This window comes from Typopeltis vanoorti, chromosome 4 (genome assembly GCF_054136105.1).
Source record: "Typopeltis vanoorti isolate ZY-2024b chromosome 4, IOZ_Tvanoo_1.0, whole genome shotgun sequence".
NCBI classification, from domain to species: domain Eukaryota; kingdom Metazoa; phylum Arthropoda; class Arachnida; order Uropygi; family Thelyphonidae; genus Typopeltis; species Typopeltis vanoorti.
The window spans coordinates 18,191,142-18,203,332 of NC_143552.1; the positions used below are offsets into that span (position 1 = coordinate 18,191,142).

Below are 12,191 nucleotides of genomic sequence, written 5' to 3' on the forward strand. Positions count from 1 at the left end.
ACAAACTGGGTGATGATGTCTTGGTACAGTGCACTGTTCAATGTCGTCTGAAAGAAAATAGGTCAACTATTTTCTTTCAGAAATCTCTGATTTCTGAAAGAAAATAGTTGACTCTGATTTTCAAAGAATGCACCAGCATTTCATGAAAAATAGGAGGATTTTCCAATGACCAAATTCTGTTATTCTGGCTATTGATGTATCATACTTATGTGGAACCATGCATCATCACTGAATAAAATGGTGTCCAGCTCGTTTGAAAACTCCATTTTTTCAACAAATGATTGAAACTACCTATAGTACACAACATGTTTTTCCTTATCCAGTGGCTTCAATTCCTAAACTTGGTGAACACAGTATGGATGAAGCTTTAATTGTTTGGTGGCTCCAAGTTCTGCCATGTGACATACCTGTCTGTGGAGAGTTTTCTAAGACTATTTGAAGGTGTACATTGTAACATGTCATGTACCACAGTCACTTTAGCCTTGGTCAAAATGGAAGGTCTTCCATGCTGTTGTTTGTCTGCAACTGATCCAGTTTCCTCAAAGCAATTGGTTAATCTCATAACTGTTAAAATTTGAGGAACAACAGAGTCAGGAAACTTTTGAAACTCCTCCACAACATTTGCATAAGAATGAAAGGCAAAATAACATTTCAAAACAATAACTTGCTGCTCCTGGGAAAGTACCATTTCACTTTCCTCATAAACAAAACTAAGCAATGGATGCCCAATATTCAATGCTTGGTGGATAGATTACACGATAGTTACCAACAGTCCTAGGGTGCCACTTATAGGCCAAATGAATAATTAGAATTGAAACACTTCAATGCAGCTCAGCTTCAACTTTGAAGTGTGACTTTTGGATCACCCTGTATAAGCCATCAATTATCTCCATTACACGATAATCCTTCATACTCAGGAAAACACATCACCAGATTAACTGATATAAACATCAGTTAATTTCATAGCCAATACTAATGAAAGCAGTTCCTTACCCAACAACAGTATGTAGAATAGCTGTAATTTTAAAAAAGATATTGGAAAGCCTAAAAGTATACAGTATATTTTTATATCATACTGTTAATGGCTGGACAAAATCAGAGAAACTTCTACACTGCAATACTGCATTTACTTGAATATAACTCACACTTTTTCCCCAAAAATGAAAGTTAAAAAATCATGATGTGAGATATATGCGGGGATTTTTGGAAACTAAAGTTTCCAGGAAAAAAATGAAAATGGGTATGACTTACCAAGAATCTCCTATTCACTATTGAGAACAGTTTCCTTCTGTGCATCATCAAAGTCACCTACCCAAATAGCATCATCTTCTTTCCCATTATTTCAAGTAAAAACTACTAGTAATTTACAAGATTTAAGATATTAATGAACAATCCTTCCTTCACGAATGACTAATGAGAAGTGAAAGCAGAGCGCAAAAAAGACAGCAATGGTAGGCTGGTAGATAGAGCAGCTATGAATTTTGTAAATATTGCACATGATTGGTGCAATATTAACAAAAGATCGCATGACCCAACAACAAAGGCAAGCTGAAAATCTGAAACTGCCATAACAACATTCACTATATATTTTAGTTTTAACACGTACACGATGAGGTGGTGTTTTGTCTGTTTGTCGTTCTGATGGGACTTTTCATTACCGTTTGGGTACCATTTCCACATCGCATGAGCAGGCTCAACTCACACAAAGTTTCAACCCTTCTGATGAAGTTCACTGCTGCTTGTTTGCATGCTACTTCCGTGTCGAGCTGGCGGGTGGACTTGCACACACATTATATGTCGTGTTCACGGTAGAATTGTATTTGAAATTAGCCTTTGTGATCTGTCTTAATGACATTGAAAATTTCAAATGTAATCAAAACACTTATTTCATGTAATTGAAAAATTGGACAATAGTTTTTTTTTTTTTTAGTTAGATATTGTGCTTGCTAGTTAGTGCAACATACGTTTAGTTTGAGTCTATACAGCATAGTTTCTCGTGTGTGTGTGGGATCATGTGATTCATTAGTTAGTGAAGTTTTTATCAGAATTGCCTCTAATTGTACTATTTGTTGACAAATATATTATACAGACTGCAAATGTCTCTGTACCTTATTCAGTGATACAATAAAACTACTTGTTTTTCTCGCATCTGCAGGCTTTTGGGGAGGGCGTGTTCTTACGAAGAGCAAGTTACTGTTGCCCCGATGTGACACGTTTTAAATTTTTTTCGTGTGTGAGGTGTATGCGAAACTTCATTTCTTTCTTTTTTTTTTTTTTGTAAAATCATGGGTGTATTTATACGCAAGGGTAAGTTATATTCAAGTAAATATGGTATGCGAATTTTTTTTATCAATTCAATAAAAAGGCTATCCAGGTGCAAGAAAATCATTTACTACACATATATATTGCAGCTTGAAAACACAATTCCAAAACCGATTTTTATGATCTGTGGGTGACTGAGTATTTCAATTTTGTACCATCATGCTTAGCTGAGAATATGTGCATGCACACACACACAAAATTGGTCCTAAACCCATGACGGGGTTCAGTTCCGATGATCCTATTGTAAGTTGAAAAGGTAGTAAATCAGAAATCACTATATGAAATATAAGGATATGTGAGCAACTGATATGCTTGAATACTAAAATGTGTAGATGTGTTTTCTTATATTTTTAAACTCATTTTATGCTTTGTTTATGGTGACATAATACATGTTAACATAACTGGAAGGAAACTTCCATATCTACTTTAAGGAATGCAAAGAACCAATTGTAGCTTCTGACCTAATGTCCAATTCTCACATTCATGTGGTTTAACCCATTAGTAAGTATCACTGGGTACTAAACAAACAAGGATGAGCTGGCAATTTGGGACTAAGCTAACCAAACTGCACTCTCTACTGGCTTAAACCACAAAAAATATGATGGTGCAACATAGTGAGATTTCATAATGGCTGGGGTGCTGCTCAGTTAACAAGGTGTCTTCACTGTTTTTGGGAACTACAGAAAACAATGAAAAGTCAGCTACATTTTAGATATAAGAAATAGTTTTTGCTGCTTTAAATGAAAAAGCAAATTTATTAACAGATGAGACAAAATTTAAAGATGAGAAGCAAAGGGTGAAAAAACGAAAAAAAAAGTCTCACGAAATTTCACAATCTAACGATGAGATTACTCGTATATTACATGGATAAGAAAATTTCATTGTTAATATTTTTAATGTCTTTGCGATAAGCTAATTTTGGAAATTAATGAAAGAGCAAAAAGCTATTTAGACAGATGTTTGGCATTTTTTTGAAGAAAGATATAGCTGAAGACAAGTACAAGACTAGTATTAATAACATTTTACAATCTTATGAGGCTGATATTGATTCAGAAAAATTTATTGGTGAAGTTAAGCAATTTTTAATAATGATAAAGGAAGAAAATTTTTCAATTAAAATATGTACAAATTTATAAACGATGGGTTAAGGTGTCTACTTTTTCAAACGTAGAAACAATTCTAAAAATATTTTTGACGATGCCTATTTTAAATGCAAGTGTTGAATGCTCATTTTAAGTGTTGAAATGAATAAAAAAAATTAAGAAGCAACTTGCACCAAAATAAAACAAGTGATCTGTCGTTATTATGCATTGAATCAGATCTAACAGACTCGCTTAATTATGATTTCATTTTAGATACGTATTTGCTAAAGCCAAAAAAAAAAAAAAAAAACACTTTTAGTTATAAGTTTTAAAAGAGGTAAACAGTGAGTAGACATATCGATACAAAATAAATAACGGAAAAAACTCACGTAGAAAGACGGCTTACGTCTGTCCCCTTTATGGGAGATAGTACTTTACAAATCAGCTAATCTTTCCTAACTTTTTATTGTATTAATTTTTTTATTTTTTATTTTTATTTTTTAGGAAAGTTGACCTTTTTAGTTATCTTACACCAGCTACTTAGGTGGCACTTTTTGGAATTGTCAGTTAGTGTTTAATTTTGAGCTTAATGTACTGAAGATGCCTGTGACACACAGGCAAAAATTATACTATTAAATAATCTTTCTACGTGAGTTTTTTCCGTTATTTATTTTGTATTTTTAGTTATCATTTTTTCTTTTTTAATTTAAATTTGAACTATTTATGTGTGTATATATATATATATATATTTAAATGCAAATATAATATGTACACCAATGTTGTGTTATTTTTCGTTTATTAAAATGAGTTATTATGGAAATGTCAACTTTTATTTTCAATAAACTAAAAAAAAGCATATGAATTTGATTAATTGAAATAGACTTGTTCTTTTGGTGCCTCATTATGGTGTTGCACCTAGGGCCTCAAAAAGTATAAATGCAGCCCTGGCTGCATCATTCTTCTACTTTGCTAAATCTATCCATGATGGGATCCATTTCCTCAAACAACTAAACTGCCTTATTAGTAGGCAAATTTCTTTGATAGTTTTTTTCACTGAAAACATTTTTGAGGACTTTGTCTTTTTTTGTTCTACTTTTTTCCTGCAAATTTCTGTGTTTCTAGCACTAAGTTTTCATTTGAGAACTCTTCTTCCACAACTTTCAACAAATGTATTTGGCAAGATGACATGGTCTGCCCTCCCGTGATGAGTCCTTGGACTCCCCGGAGGTGTCATGTGGTAATAATAATAATTCAAACCTTTAGATAGCAGCACTCACTATCATGTTTCCAATCTCTTGTAAGGTGTTGTCATTGTCAAATCTTGAATGTATGAACATTCAAGATTTGACAAAGCATTTTCAGCAGCTTCTTCCAAATACCATTCATATAGTCTGCTGTCACCTCACTCCATGCTGCATCTGAAAGATATATTCCTTCCAAAAGTCTCTGAGGGTTTGCTCAACTTCAGTAATACCAATAGCCTAAGCAAAAGCATTTCTTAATAACATGACTTGTAGGCAGCAATAACATCTTAATCCATGGGACAAGAGTGATGTGATATTGAGTGAATGTGTTAATGGGATGGCCATCATAAGTATGAGTCACATATATTGTAAGTCAATAGAGAAAAAAAAAAAAAAAAATATATATATATATATATATATATATATATATAGTTTTACAATATATTAAAGTAGATTTTCGTATTTTTAGATTATTTAGTGTCTTTATAACATATTTTTCTTGCAATATTTTAATATTAAATACAGGTATAAAATGGTGCCAAAAATGCAGAAAAGCGAAATGCTAACAAGAACAGCAAAAGTAGTGAAGAAGAAGATATTCCCCACTAAAGATGATATTAAAGAGGGTATTGAAAATAATTTAATCTCTGAGATCCCCAGGCTAAAGTAGTCATTAGACAGATGATGAGGGAACTACAGAAAATCGAGTGTCATTTAGAGGCACATAGGGAGAATAAAAAGTTCAGTGGCAAAATGGAAAACAAAGCACAGAATCAGGTAAGTTAGTGCATAATAACAAAAATCAGGTAAGTAATCAGGTATGGTGAATGATATCATAAAATGGCATTGATGAGTGAGCGGGTTATTATGTCAAGTTTTCCTGATGAAAAAATTACAAATATAATGCAAAAAATTCAAAAACAGAAAAGAAAAGCAAATGAGTTCATAACTGTAGTAGATACTAATGAGTTCATTAGTGATAAGTTCAGTATGAGAGAGAAATGAAAGGGTTGTTAGAAGAGGTGAGCGTGAAGATTGAGAAAGTGAAAATAGTAAGTATATTACCACGATATGATAAAAATGAATTAAGGACTATGATGGTGAATGATCTGATGTGTAGGCTGTGTAGAAGGAATGGATGCAAGTTTTTGGATGTGTGGAGTGAGTTTGAGGGAAGATTGGATTTGCCTACACTTAAATGCATTTGGCATTAGCAGTCTTAAAAAATTATAACTGATATAAGACCTAACACAGAGAATCAGGGAAAGTGAATTCTAATGAGAGGAATAGCGAGAATCTGTGTGTAAGAGCAACAATGTTAGGCAACTGCGTTAATGATGGGAATGGTTATTATTATGGAAATGACTATGAACAAAGAACGATTCTGTGTTCATCCGGTTTAGACCCATCAACCAAGTGTTTGCAAAAGAGCATGCAGGTAATTTATTATGCACGAATGCTAGGAGTACCAGAAACAAAGGAATTTACTGCCTTGATTAATATATTGGGACCTCATGTTGTAGGCATTAGTGAGACTTGGCTATCAGAAGCAGATGTACCAACTGGTATCGAATGCAAAGAGTACAGTGTTTTTTTAGGAAGGATAGACAGGATAGGAGTGGATGGGGTAGGGGTGCAGCTAATAATATCAATGTCTTGAATACAACTAGAGTTGAGATCTATCACCACAATACTAATCATGAATTCATGATTTTTCATGTGGCAGTGAGTTTAAAGTCATCTGGTATGAGGCAGAGTCTAATAAGATTAACACAGTGAGGTGTTGCTAAAGACCTGGTGAATCAGTTGCTGGTGACAAAGAAAAAATGCATAATGAAATAAATACAATGGGTGCATAAAGAGTAATCATAATGGGGGACTTTATTATCTGAACATTGATTGGGTAGCTATGAAATTGAATAAGAAGAATGAAACTGAATTTATTGAGCTTTTGCGGGACAACTTTATTATTATTATTATGGGTATCTCCATGGATTCAGTAGACTCATCACAGGAGACCCAAACTAGCAAAACAATATCTATCATATCTCTTCTTGAATTCATTTACAGATGAAGAACTCACAACTGAGTCTGGCAATGAATTCCACTCATTCACCACCCTCCAGGCAAAAAACCTCATTCTCACACCCTTGTTAACCACACTTTTTTTTAATTTCGAGGGATGACCTCTTGTTCTTCATCACACAGCTGAAACATTTCCCCTGCATCAATCTTATAAAAACCTTTTAGTAATTTAAATATCTCTATCATATCCCCTCTTCTTCACCTATCAACCAACCTCTGCGATTCACAAGCTCTCAATCTATCAATGTAGGGAGCATTTTTTACATCACTCACCAACCTAGTCACTCTCCTCTGAACCCTCTCCACAACCTCCTCATCTCCAAGGAATCCAGGCAACCAGACCTGAGCACAGTAATCCAAATGTGGAAGTATCAACGCTTTATAAAGGGGAATAATAACCTCTTTATCTCTGGATGTTAGTGTGCTCCTCAATAACCATGTAATCCTATGTGTAATCTTGGACACCTTAGCAACGTGTCCCCTGAACTTCATCTCCCTATCCACCAACACCCCCAAGTAGTACACAGCTGGTAATCTTTTAATCCCAAAATGCATAACTTTACACTTTTCCATGTTGAACTGACATCCATTACATTTTGCCAGCTTATTTAAATCATCCTACAAACTCTCAACATCAGCTTGATTTTTTATTGCATTACCCAACTTTGCATCATCAGCAAACAACTGAATATCTCCCCTCAAGCCATTTCCTATATCATTTATGTACAAATTAAACAACAATGGTCCAAGCAGAGAGCCCTGAGGCACACCACTGGTCACCTGCCTCATCCTGGACTCTGCTCCTCCATACACCACCTTCTGGTTTCTCTCCCTGAGCCATTCTCCTATCCATATCACCAGTTTAGTATCCATTCCCATCTGCTCCAATTTGCATAACAGTGTTCCATGGGGTATCCTGTCAAAAGCCTTAGCAAAATCCAGAAGTACCACTGTGTAGTGATTTCCTTTGTCCAACTCGGATGTCATTCTATTATAAAAAAGTTAATAGACTGCTAAGGCAGGATCTACCTTTAGCAAAACCATGTTGATCCTTATAGAGTATCAAATCCTGATCCACCCATTCTTGAATTTTGTCTTTAACCAACTTTTCCAATACTTTTACCACCATCCCGAGATGGTGATTGGTCTGTAATTAACTACCGCAGTTTTAGAGCCACCTTTATGCAAAGGAACTATTTTGCCTTCCTTACACTCCCTAGGGACCATACCTGGTTAAATAACTAACCAAGTAAGAGGCGTTGACAATTCCTTTGCACATTCATGCAACACCTGAGCTGATATTCCATCTGGACCTACAGCTAACATCTTTCCCCTGCAGTGTTTGCATTTAAATTTTGCAATATATTAAATACCTCTGTTTTCTTAACTTCAATTCTCACATTAGTTATTGCTACAGGTACAGCAATATCCTCACTTGGGTGATAGACTTTTGAAAAGTGATCACTCAGTAACTCGACTAATACATCTGAATTTGTCACCTCAATACCATCTGCACCCACTAAAGTTATCCTTCAGAAGTCATTCTTCCTTTTACTTGCCACATAACAGAAGAACTCTTTGGGATTACCCTTGATCTCATTGGCTAAGGTCTTCTCATAATCTGATTTAGCTTTTCTTACTATGCTAGTAACCTTCCTAGCTTGAGCCTTGTACTGCTCATGGGTGTACTGATCGCCTTTCTCCTTGTACATTCTCCATAACATTTTCTTTTTTTGCAGATCAAGCTTGATACTATTGCTCATCCATCTAACGCCTACCTTGTTTGTCTTCCTGACCATGAGGGCACAATCTGATATTGCTTTCCTCAGATACCCGCTGATTTTATCCCATGCATTGCTAACATCTTTCTCCTGCAATATGTTCTGCCATGGGATGGCTGCAAGCTCACTCCAAAGCTTGTTATAATTGCCTAACCTGTAGTTCCGTATATACCCCTTCTTAACAGAAAAATCCACAGATTTTGCAACCTTCCAAGTCAATACCACATGATTGCTCTCACCAATTGGAGGTAATGAGGACACCTTATTTATGCATATATCCTCTGAACCAATGACCAGGTCCAACACTCTCACACCACGTGTCCCTTCAGTTATGTGCTGTTTCAAGTAATTATCTCGCAGAAGACGGATGAACTCCATTTCCTTTTTGGTACGTGATATTTCCTCCTTCCAATTGATATTATCATAATTAAAATCCCACATAATAATCACTAAACCTACACTCATTGCACTAATTTGCTGATGCATGAATGCAATATCCCCCTCTGTACCCCATGGCCTATAACCAACTGTATATTTGGTTGCATTGGTCACTATTTCACGCCAGACTGCCTCAAATGAATTCTCATTCACATGTCTATCATCTTGATATACTACTTTCTTTAGCTGCAACACATCAGCTATCATCAACAGTACCCCCCCCCCCCGTTTTATTTTCTCTATCCTCCATGAAAATACTGTACCGATCACATTCAATTCCAGTGACCACATCTTCTGCTAACAGCCAAGTTTCACTAATGCCTACAACTTTTAGTGAGATTGCACTGACTAATGCCAAAAGTTCTTCTCTCTTATTTCGAATGCTTCTTGCATTGGTATACAAAAATTGCAGATTCCCTTTACTTCTTGTACCAGCTTTAGAACTGATATACATGTCACTAATTTCAGTAGTCCCATGCCAATTTTTATCTCCTCTATTCTGCAATTTATTCTGCGAATAAGGATCAACAAATATACAACCACTGCTAAAGTTTCTCTCTCTTACACTCAACCCCTTTCAATTTTAGTTTCCCTGCCCAATTACTTCAACTTGTTCAGAAAACAGTAACTTCTTCAATCACTTACTTATGACCTTCCAACTTCCTCAAGCAGAATGCTACAGAAGGATCTCGTGATCAAAGAGTGTTAGATCTGATTATAGTGTGTGTGGGTGTGTGTGTGTGTGGGGGGGTTCGGTTAAAGATGTACCTATTCGGCTTACGGTTGGTGACAGCGATCATACAGTACACACTTGGGAAGTGACTAAGTTAATGAATGTTCCATTCAGAAAAGGTTACATGTTGAATTACAAAACAGGAAATTATGACTACTTGAGGGGTATGCTAGGTTCTGTGCCATTGTATCAGTTATTGGATGGGAAGAATATCGACAGAGCATGGGAAGTGTTTAAAAAACACTTAAATGATGCAATATCAGATTGTGTCCCTAGAGTTCAAAGAACAAATAGAGTAATAGTGAAATGGATGGGATAATCTCATTAAGTAAGAGATTCAAAAAAAAATATTATGTGGAAAGAATATCATGTGCATAAGGATTATGTCAGTTATGATAATTATAAGCAGCAGGCCAGAAGTTACAAGTGTTGTATGGAAAGCTAAATCTGAGTACGAAAAGAAACTAGCTCTGCGAATTAAAGACAACCCAAAAGAATTCTATCGTTGTGATGCAAGAAATAGAAAGAATGAATTTAAAAAAAAAACTCTACTGGATGCAGATGGTATGTGGGTTACTGATGCACAGGTGATTGTTCAAATAATGAGCAGCCATTTTGATAAAAGCTATCAACCTGGTATATGCAACACTGAACTCACTGCTACCTCTTCACCATATGAGGAAACTCATGTGGATGAGGAGAAAGTACTAGAGCTGTTGCACAAACTGAATGAGAAATCTACAATAGGAACTAACGGGATATCAGCACAGATGCTAAAAGAGTGTTCAACTGAACTGGCAACCAGCCTATATAATTTGAGTCTCAGAACAAGGAAGAAAAAGTTTCCACTCCTGTGGAAAGACTGTATGGTAATCCATTGCACAAGGGAAGTGCAAAGACCAATAAGTATCTCAGGAGTGGTGGTGAAGATTTTGGAAAGGGTGGTGAGGACTTTCATTCAGAAATGGGTTGAAAGAGAATCTATTTTGTGATGAACAGCATGGATTTACTAAGGGAAAGTTATGTTTTAGCAACTTGCTCACATTCTATAACAATGTTACCACTGAGTTAGACAAGGGGAATGGATACACCATGACACTTTTTGGATTTTGTTAAGGCTTTTGACAGAACATAGCATGGAATACTATTGCATAAATTGGAGAATATGGATTTAGATTATATATCATTGGCATGGATAAGAAGATGGATGATTGACGGATATCAAAAAAGTGGAATATGGGGGGGTTGAATCTGCAAGATTGAAGGTAACAAGTGGTGTCTCAAGGATCAGTCCTCCTTGGTCCACTGTTATTCAATTTGTACATTAATCACACTGGACATACAGCTATTTGCTGAGGATTAGGAGTGTTGCTGATATGCAGCACTTAAGAATGATTTGAATAGGCTGGAATTGAGGGCATGTGAAAATGGCTGTCATTTCAATGTTAAAAAATGTAAGGTCATGCACTTTGGTGTGATTAGATATGCAATGTCATATTATATTGGTGGGATTATGCTTGAAGAAACTGATCAGGCTAAGGATCTTGAAGTTTTAGTAGACATGAAGTAAGTTCAAGGGTCATATAGCAAAAAATTGTAAATACAACTCAGAGAAATAATGGCAATGCTGGAACAAATATTGACATGTAAAGATAAAGAAGTCATTTTATTTATTTACAAGACCTTAATAAGACTTGCTTGGACTATTGTGCACAAGTCTGGTCTCCTGGTTTATGTAGTGATTCTGATATAGTGGAGAGAGAGAGTGTAAAGAGTGTTCATAAATGATACCAGGATTGTGGAATACAGATTATGAAGACAGATTGAGAACTTGTAGGCGGCTGCAAGCACTAGCAGACAGGAGAAAGAGGGGTGATATGATTGACACTTACAAACTTCTGAAAAGGTTATACAGAATTTCAGTAGATGGAATTTTTCATTTTATGGAGGGTGAGGGTATCCACAGAAGCTGAGATTGAATGTTGTCAAGAAGGGATGGTTAGGACTAGATTTTTCTCTTATAGAGTGGTGCATGATTGGAACGGACTGCCCCTGGATGTTATGGAAATAACTTCTTCTTTTCTCTTCTGCATGTTAGGCCTACTGGCCTGTTACAGAGCTATCTTTAGCTCTTATAAGTCATGCCTGTCCCAAGGATAAGGTGACTAGCTCTATACCTCCTGGTATATTCTATGGCTGTAGCTGTGTGTGTGTTCACGTGGCTAGTTTGCCTGCTTGCAGGAGGAAAAAACCCCAGATAAACTAGGGAGAAAAATCCTGCTGTCCATGCCCAAGACCGGCTGACTTGGCTATGTCTGAGAAAGATCCTTAGGCTCCTCATGTCGGCAATGGGAATCAAACCCAGCATACACTCCTTTCCCAGATATATGGTTACGAAGCGCATAGCCACTAGGCTAACTGCATGGACCAGGCGGAAATAGCATGAATGAATTCAAGAACAGGTAGGTATGACAACTGATTTGAATAATGTGGCCTCCCTCAATGA

The 12,191-nt window shown here is 36.0% G+C and overlaps 1 protein-coding gene across 1 annotated transcript in view; it reads right to left on the bottom strand.

Moving 5' to 3' along the window:
* LOC150107135 (small ribosomal subunit protein mS39-like) overlaps nucleotides 1–12,191 on the bottom strand; it is a 369,834-nt gene that overhangs the window by 28,059 nt on the left and 329,584 nt on the right. The window lies entirely within an intron of this gene.